Raw genomic sequence first — 9,100 nt, 5'->3', positions numbered from 1 at the left:
TCTACCTCACTCTATACATCATTAAAACATTCTACTACAGCCGCCATTTATTGAGTGCATTATATATGCCAAGCAACATGATAATACCCTTACATTGTGCCATTTACTACTCAGTTCAGCCCAGTTGCATTCATTCAACGAACCCTAGTGAAAGAGCTGTTATTATTCTCATTTTACGGACAAAAAACTGAGGCTGCCGCAGGGTGAGTGACTTGCTCAGTATCATAACGCTAATAAAAGGATTCTACCCCCATTATTGTGAATCCGAAGCTTCTGCTTTTACCTACAAAGCTATACTTGCGTCTGCGCTGAGCAACGTGGCGTTTACAAGCGGTAGAGTTCAAAGAGTGGGGAGAAGTGCCCTGATGTGCAGCAGTAGAAGGTTTGGGAGTAGGGGCTGGAAATGTAGAGGACGTGGGTTGAGATAGTAATTATGCCATCGGATGAGTTTTGCTTTTACTTCTATGTTGAGTAGACTCAGTGGTACCTCTGTATGCAAAGCACTGAACTGGAGTCTGTGTGGGATTCAGAGATGTGGAGGACACTCCCCATTCCTCCCAGGGGAGCCAGGTGGAGCCCTCTTCTCCTTCTGGAGTCTAGCACAGGGCTTGCTGATTGACAGAATCAGTGACAGGAGAAGCATATAAATACCCACAGTGAAGTGTTGATGATAGACTAAGCTAGCCTAGTCAGATTGGAGCTCTGGGGGTTATCAAATGAAGAGTCAATCTCAGTTTGTCCCTAGGTTGTGCCCATGCTCAGAACCCTTCCTGAACTTGGGAATGAGCAGTGAGGAATTTAGCAATATAGCTAGCAATTTAGTGGTGTTGATTGGCACAACTCTTAAACCAGTGTTGTTGCAATCCTAGGGTCTCTCATTGCCAGGGCTTTGTACAAACTGTTCCCTCAAACCTGGATCACATGCCACACTCCAGCCCCTTTCTGACTCCACTTTGTCCTGTGTCACTGCTCAGTGTAGATGTCACTTGCCATCTGGTCCCAGCCTACCTAGTGACCCATCTCGTTCTGTGCTTCTTCTTATCACTGGTCTTAGTACATGGTACGGGAATTTCTTACTTGTCTGTCTGCCTCATTAGCCTATAAATTACTGGAGGGCAAGGAATGTGGCTCATTTACAGCTGTATTTCCAGGGTCTAGCTCAGTGCTCGGCACTTTATGCTCGAGGATTATTTAGTAAAAGTTGGACAGGGACTAGAATCTCAGATTGCCAGGAACCTTAATGGTCTATCCCAGTCTGGATCCTGTCGTTATTTTTGAATCCCCTCTCCAAATGCTTGCTGAACGAAGAGATGCCACCCTTCACTACTTTTCTTTTTTAAAAAAAATTTATTTAAATTGAGGTACAGTTGATCATTTCTTTTGAGATTTTGTGTTCCTCTCTCCTACCCCCCCATTTTTAAAAAATAAATTTATTTATTTATTTGTTTGTTTTTTTTGGCTGCGTTGGGTCTTTGTTGCTGTGCAAGGGCTTTCTCTAGTTGCGGTGCGCGGGCTTCTCATTGCGGTGGCTTCTCCTTGTTGCGGAGCACAGGCTCTCGGCACACGGGCTGCAGTAGTTGTGGCACGCGGTTGCAGCAGTTGTGGCACGCGGGCTCAGTAGTTGTGGCACACGGGCTCAGTAGTTGTGGCTCATGGGCTCTAGAGAGCAGGCTCAGTAGTTGTGGCACACAGGCTTTGTTGCTCCGAGGCAGGTGGGATCTTCCCAGACCAGGGCTCGAATCCGTGTCCCCTGCATTGGCAGGTGGACTCTTAACCACTGCGCCACCATGGAAGTCCCCTTCCCCCTTTTTTCTCCATAAGGTTGATGCTCTACTAGGAATGGAACAGAGAGTGGAAGGAGATCGTTCTTCCCTATAGCCTCAAAGATGGGTATTCTTCTCTTTTTCTCCTCTGAACTCCCACGATGCTTTCTCTATAGACCATGAGCTACATGAGGGCAGGGACTGTGTTTATCTTGCTCATCAGTGTATTCCCAGAACCTAGTTTGGTACCTGACATGTAGTAGGTGCTCAATAAATAGTTGCTGAGTGATTGTCATTTATCTCTTTCTATTTTTTTTGGTTGACATGTCTTGCAAGTTTATTTTAAACTATAGGTTCCTCTTCGTTCTCCCTTTTTTTCTCTTGGCAATTTATTTGTTGAGGAAATAGGGTCATTTTCCCTGCAGAGAGCCCCACATTCTGGGTTGTTCTCATTCATTGCATCTCTGAGAATCATTTAACATACCAATCTCTAATCCTATACTTCCTGTTAATTGGGAGTTAGCTCCAGAGCTTCATAAGAATTCAGGATTTTTTTTTTTTGAACAAGGATACCTTACAAATGAACTTTCATTGGGGAGCAGACACAAGATATCAACTTGTTTCTTTCTTTTTTTTTTTTTTTTTTTTGCGGTATGCGGGCCTCTCACTGTTGTGGCCTCTCCCGTTGCGGAGCACAGGCTCCGGACGCGCAGGGTCAGTGGCCATGGCTCACGGGCCTAGCCGCTCCGCGGCATGTGGGGTCTTCCCAGACCGGGGCACGAACCCGTGTCCCCTGCATCGGCAGGCGGACTCTCAACCACTGCGCCACCAGGGAAGCCCGATTTAGGCTCTTTAAGTTGGGTTTTCTAGCATCCAGACTTATAAAGGCACCCAAAGAAAAAGAACAAAATGAGGAGAAATTGATGCCAAGAACCCCAGGTCAAGGAAAGCAAAGAAACACAGTGCAGGGAAAAAACCCTCATTGCCTGGGAGCAGGAGACAGACCTGCTCAGCAGAAGAAACGACCTTAACACTGGCCACTAGGGCCCCGAACAACGTACTGAAAACTACAGGCGAGAGGCGTGTACAGAAACTGCGTCGCCTTCCCTGTGGAAGAACAGTGAAAGCACTGTCTGGGGCAGGGGTTCTGCCTGTCACTGCCCATCTGCAGGCTAAAGGCTTCATGCTCTCTCACCTTTCTCCCCCAATGCCATCACCTCTTTGCATGCTAGAATGCATTTTAAAAATATTTGACTCATTGAATTGTATGCTTCGAACGAGTAAGTTCGTTGGTGTGTGAATTATAGCTCAGTAAAAGACGTTTAAAAAAATTTATTAAGAGCCTTCTCTGCAATAGCCTCTTTACCAGTACTGAGGATTCAGTTGTGAGCAAGAGAGTCCCCATTCCTGCTGTCAAGGACTTTACAGTCCAGTGGGGGAGACAGTGCTATGGAGGAAATGCCCAGGGGTGGGATCTTATTGCCATAGCTAATGTCTGTGAAGCACTTACCGTGTGCCAGGGACCTGCTCAACTCGTTTGATCCCCATGACAATTTGTGAGATACGTCATTTTCTTGTCACTATTTTGCAGGTGAGGAAACCAAGGCACAGAAAGGTTAAGGAACCCATGCAAGGTTGCACAGCTAGTCGGTGGCAGAGCTGGAATTTAAATCCAGGCAGTCTGGCTCTAGGGTCCAAGTTGGGTGAATAAAGGAGGGCTTCTCTGAGGAATTGGTGTTGTCCAGGTGTTCACAGTTGCCCCCTTCTTACCATCTGCTCTGTCTCGACCAAACTTTAGTCAGGCTTCTCCCTTTCCTACACGCCCCTGGACTCCGCTTGCCCCAAGCCTGAGCAAGCACCGAAAAAGTAGAATGTGCCTCCCCTTATCAGCTTCTCCTGGTTACTGGCTGACTAAAGCCAGATGTTTTTCCTATCAGATCCCATTTGTCACTTCCCATTGCTTGTCTGTCTCCCCTCCATAGATTCTGCTTGCCTCCTCCTTTATCCTAAAAGAGAAAAACCTTTCTCTTCTTGATTTTGAGATGCTCAAAGATTTCTGAGACTGGTGTGTTCTCTCTATTGCAGTGGCCTTTCTTTCTAATGAACGTGTCTCCCTATCTACGTCCAGATTTGTTTTTATTGGACAATGTTTGCGCTGAGATCTGAGGGGCTAGCAGGTGCAACTATGTGGAGAAGGGAAAAACAGTGCTGTGGGTAAAGAAAACAGCATGTACAAAGGTCCTGAGGTGGGTAGGAGCATTAAGCACTAGAAGAGTTAAAGACTAGATGCTAAATGAAATAAACCCCAGGTCAAGCACCCAGGTTCCCTCTATCCTTCCGCTCATCTGTCCTCAGGTGTTGGCTGCTTCCCTCAAGGTGGCAAAATGGCTACAGCAGCTCCACCCACCTACAGAATGCTTCCTTTGTAAGACAGAGGAAAGTCTTTAGGGAAGCACCCCGTCAGACCTCTCCTCAGGTCTCATTGGCCAGGATTGCACACATGGCCTTGCCCAGGCCAATCTGATATGATTTAGACCTATCACAATTCACCCCTGGGGTTTGGATGGAGCTGGCCTCAGGGAAGCAAGAGTTCACCTGACACTTGAACAAAATGGGGGCTCTTTGGTCCAGAAGAGGGGGTTATTGGTGAACAACCAGCAGTGGCTGCCATTTGCACCTTCTATTAACATGATTAAAAGCCCTGAGGAATTTTTGGAGGAGGTTGATGGGATAGCATTCACTCTTTCACCCCCCCAAAATAAACTGTGAAGCCATATGCAAATATTCCTTACAATAATTGAAAGCTTTGTTATTATGCTGCTATGTTAACTATTCTTAGTATTTGCAGTAGCAAAACTGATCACAGAAGCCCCCCAGGTCCTCTCCTGCATCCCTGCGCATTTCAAGGACAGTGTGAAGAGGGGCAGTAAAGCTTTTCACACACTCTAAAGGGCCTGTAAATGTTGTGTCTACTCATTGCTGCTGGAAAATGGTGGAAACAACCAGAGTGACCCCCTTCAGGGAGCTTCTCTTCTGGGGAGGTGGCAAAAGAAGGGTGCTTTAGCTGGCAAAGCCAAGAGAGACAATCCTGTCAGCTCTGGTTCATAGAGTTGCTGCCACCTTTGCCTCCCGGTTCTGTGTCCTACTCAACCTCTCACAGATGTGATGAGGCTGCCAAAGAAGTTATATTCTAAGAAAAAGGGCGTGAAATGGTGGCCTGAGGCTGAATCTGGTCCGTGTGTGTGCCACGCAGCCCACACAGTATTTTATAAATCTGAGTCGCTGTTTAAAAGAAATCAGGAGGTTGCACTTAAAGATTCAGATTTCCAGCTTCTCTTGCAAAAGTAGAAGTTCTGGCAATATAGGCCCAAGTGGCAAAAGATGAAAAGAACTCAGTCGTGTCTCCCCTGTTTGAAACTGTCCATTTCACCACAGCTCCCATCCAGCTCACCTTCCTCATTTGCATTACTGGTGGTCCCCATTGCTGTCTTTATATCAGGAGTTCACTCCCGTGATAAATAAGTGCTCACCTCCCCTGTGATTGCAGCGGAAGGGAGGGAGCAGAGAAGGCAAATGAAGGCGGCAGGGATGGATGCAGCGACAGAGCCCTGGCGTCTCCAGCTCCTGCCAGGGCAGATCCTTCCCACCCAGCGGGCTGGAAGGCTGCTCTGGGCAGGTCTCAGAGCTGAATCCACAGGGCCCGTGTGGCAGAGGGGACAAAGTCCTACCGTTTTTTCTGCCGTGAGCTTCCATCTAAGAATCACAGCTGCTGCATTATCTCATCCAGTCACTGCACTGCCTTCTGGTGTAGGAACTATCATCATCCTCTCTCTACATATCAGGCAACTGAGGCTCAGAGACATCAAGTCATTTGCCTATGGCCACACAGCTAGGAAGTGGCCAAGAAACTGAGTCTGCAGAAATGTCATCTGACTCACGCAAAGACGCCCAGCCAGCACATGGCAGAGCTGGGATTCCAACTAAGGTCCAATTGCCTAGAAGTTGAAAACTGGTGGCCAGAGGGGCAAACTAGTTTTGGAAATTAGGAATTTGGGGCCTTCTGCTGGGTTCACTGGCCCCCAGTTTGCTATAGGCTCCACTAATCCCTGTTGACTCACACCCTGGCCTCTCCCCTTGCCTGTTATTTGCCTGGTCTCTGGAGAAGGTGAGAACCTTCATGTTTTTTTTATGCCCCCTCACCTTCCCACAGAGTCCGACTCAAGTGAATATGAGCTCTTGGTCCCAGGACAGAGCTGGAGGTCTGTGTTTGTCTCTGTTGACCCCATCCCACCAGGTTTCATGGGAGTTGAAAGATGAGATCGATGAGATATGGTTTGGGTTCGGGTTCAGCTCCATGACCATGATGCTGTTCCAGAGCCCAAGTTTTGTTGGATAGATTGAGTTGGCTTTAGGATCCACTGGTTCACTGGGGTGGTGGTTGAATTGATTTTAAGTCATTTCTTTCTAACTGAGATTCAGTGCAAAGTGATCCTGCTTTAAATCAGGGTTATTAAAGGGGGTTTAGGATTACCTGAGATGAAGGTGTAAAGAGACTAGCTCAGGCCCTGCATATAGCGGGCACTCACTAAGGACCAGGGGAATGAAAAATGAGGTAAGGCAGGGACCCTGTGCATAGTGACCTGGGGAGGAAGCACAGAGAGGCTCGCTAGCTGGATGGAAAATCATATAAGCCTTCTGGGGCTACAGAGCAGCCTGGAAACGAGACTGCAGGACTGGTAGAAATGCAGGCACCCCCAACGAGCCCCACCCTCACACCACAGCCTCCTTCCACCTGGCTGGGGCTCACCTGAGACTATTTCCTCCTCCCAAGCCAGCCTGTACCTGGACAGAAAGCTGATGGGGAGTGGCAGTTGTAGAAATAAACAAAGCTCATCCAAATGAGAACAAACAGGCTATTTATCTGGAGCCTGCTATAGCGGGGCAGTCAGCCACCATCACTTGTAATGTGGCAAAGATTTGAAGGCAGGCAGAGGAATGGGAAAGCTTTACAGTGAGAAAAGGGAAGTCTTCAGGAGGCTGTTAAACTGATGGGGAAGCTGGAGGTGGGCTAACTACAAGGGGCCAGGGCGCCTTATGTGACTGGTTGGTCCTTAGTTGGAAGTAGTGGGTGCGGGCCAAAATAGGGAAACAGGCAGTCATTCCCCAGATCCTGACTGTCCTGGGCTCACGTCTGTGGAGATATTGGTTTGGGTTCCAGAGCTGATTGCTGCCGAAGCTGTGGGTCAGAGTTCTATTGCCATATATGGCTTGGCCAATGTCCGTTTGTATGTTCAGTCTCACTGTGCAGAGAGGGAACCTAGCTCTGTGATCTGGGTCACGTTGCTAATTTCTTTGTGTCTTGGTTCCCTCACCTCATCTGTGAAAGGGGGATGTTAATAGTACCCGGGTCAAGTGCTTAGAATAGCACCTGGCAATGGGGTGAGTATCTAACAATTGCTAGCAGTAATAATAGTCATGGTGATGATTATTATTTCTAAAAAGAGGAGGAGGGGGATGCTTAGTAGAAAGGGCACTGGCCCGGGAGGAGGGGTCTGGGTTCCATCGCACTGTGGCCTTGGGCAAGCCTGTCATGCATTCTGAGCCTCGGGCTTGTCTGTGGAATCTGGGGCTGGACTCTGATTTCCCAACGCATTCCTGGCTCTCACGTTATAAATTCCCCACCTGTGCTCAACAGGTGCCGGACATCCTGCTGTCGTCCCCACGCTGCTAACCACCCCTCTCTGCCCCACACCACCCATAGCCTTCCTTCACCCAAGCTCCCAGCACACCTGGACCAGGTGCTTCAGTGCAGCAGGCTCTGCTGTCCCATTTCAGCTGGTTTCAGGTCCTAAATTTAGCCAAGGTTTGGGGGCGGGGGGATGGGCTGCGCGAGGGCTGCATCTGGTGAGGCAGCTGTGGGAAGCAAATCAGACAGGGGGGCCAGCAGGGCTGAGTACCACACTCTGTTTTGTCATTAGTGTCCCGGACTAGTCATTTGACCCTTTGGGGCCTCAGTTTTCTCATCTAGTAACTAAATTTCATGTATGTTGACTCCTTAAATCAACATATTATCTCTTAATTAGAACAACTTTCTTTTCTTTCATATGAGGAAAAGGATCAGAGAGGTTAAGTGATTTATCTAATTCATTCTCCTCACAGCAGCTAGAGGGAACTTTTTAAGCTATAAACCAGTCATGGCACTCCCCGTGGCTTCCCCAGGCACTGAGAATAAATCTAACCTCCTTGCTGTGGTCAGTAGGGTGCTCCCTGGCTGGAACTTGGTCTCTGACCTCCTCTCTTTCCACCCCATGGTGAGTGGAACCAAAAGGAGCCAGTGTTTCCAAGTAATGTCAGAAAGTTGCCAAGTCTGTCCCTTGCACCTTTCCTATTCCTGGGATTTTTTTTTTTTTTTTTTTTTTTTTTGCGGTACACGGACCTCTCACTATCACGGCCTCTCCCGTCGTGGAGCACAGGCTCCGGATGCACAGGCTCAGCGGCCATGGCTCACGGGTCCAGCCGCTCCGTGGCATGTGGGATCCTCCTGGAACGGGGCACGAACCTGCGTCCCCTGCATCAGCAGGTGGACTCTCAACCACTGCGCCACCAGGGAAGCCCCGGGATTTTTTTTTTTAATACAAATTTATTTATTTTTATTTTTGGCTGCATTGGGTCTTTGTTGCTGCACGCAGGCTTTCTTTAGCTGTGGCGAGCGGGGGCTACTCTTCGTTGTGGTGCGTGGGTTTCTCATTGTGGTGGCTTCTCTTGTGGACCACGGGCTCTAGGCACGTGGGCTTCAGTAGTTGTGGCACATGGGCTCAGTAGTTGTGGTTCGCGGGCTCTAGAGTGCAGGCTCAGTGGTTGTAGTGCACAGGCTTAGTTGCTCCGTGGCATGTGGGATCTTCCCGGACCAGGGCTTGAACCTGTGTCTCCTGCATTGGCAGGCAGATTCTTAACCATTGTGCCACGCGGGAAGTCCTTATTCCTGGTATTTTTGTCCCCTGGGAATAGCTGGTTCCCCAACTCTGCTCGTACCCGCCTGGACTTCTCTCTGGTTCTGGACCACACCCAACTCTTCCTTCCTCAGGGCCTTTGCATGGGCTGTAACCTCTGCCTGGGATGCCCTTTCTTTAGCTCTTCCTATGGCTGGCTGCTTCCCATCATATGGGTCTGAGGTTAAATGTGCTCAGGGAGAGGCCTTCTCTGATTCTTTTGTCTAGAGAAGGGTCCCCTCTGATATTCTCCATTTTGGCTTCTTTTCTTCATTGTCCCCAACATGCTGTATTTGTTTACTTGTTTTTAGTGTCTTGTCCACTATTTGTCTCCCTAGTGCCTGATGC

This window comes from Phocoena phocoena, chromosome 8, assembly GCF_963924675.1.
Source record: "Phocoena phocoena chromosome 8, mPhoPho1.1, whole genome shotgun sequence".
In the NCBI taxonomy this organism is placed as follows: domain Eukaryota; kingdom Metazoa; phylum Chordata; class Mammalia; order Artiodactyla; family Phocoenidae; genus Phocoena; species Phocoena phocoena.
Note: the sequence above shows the minus strand (reverse complement) of the source record.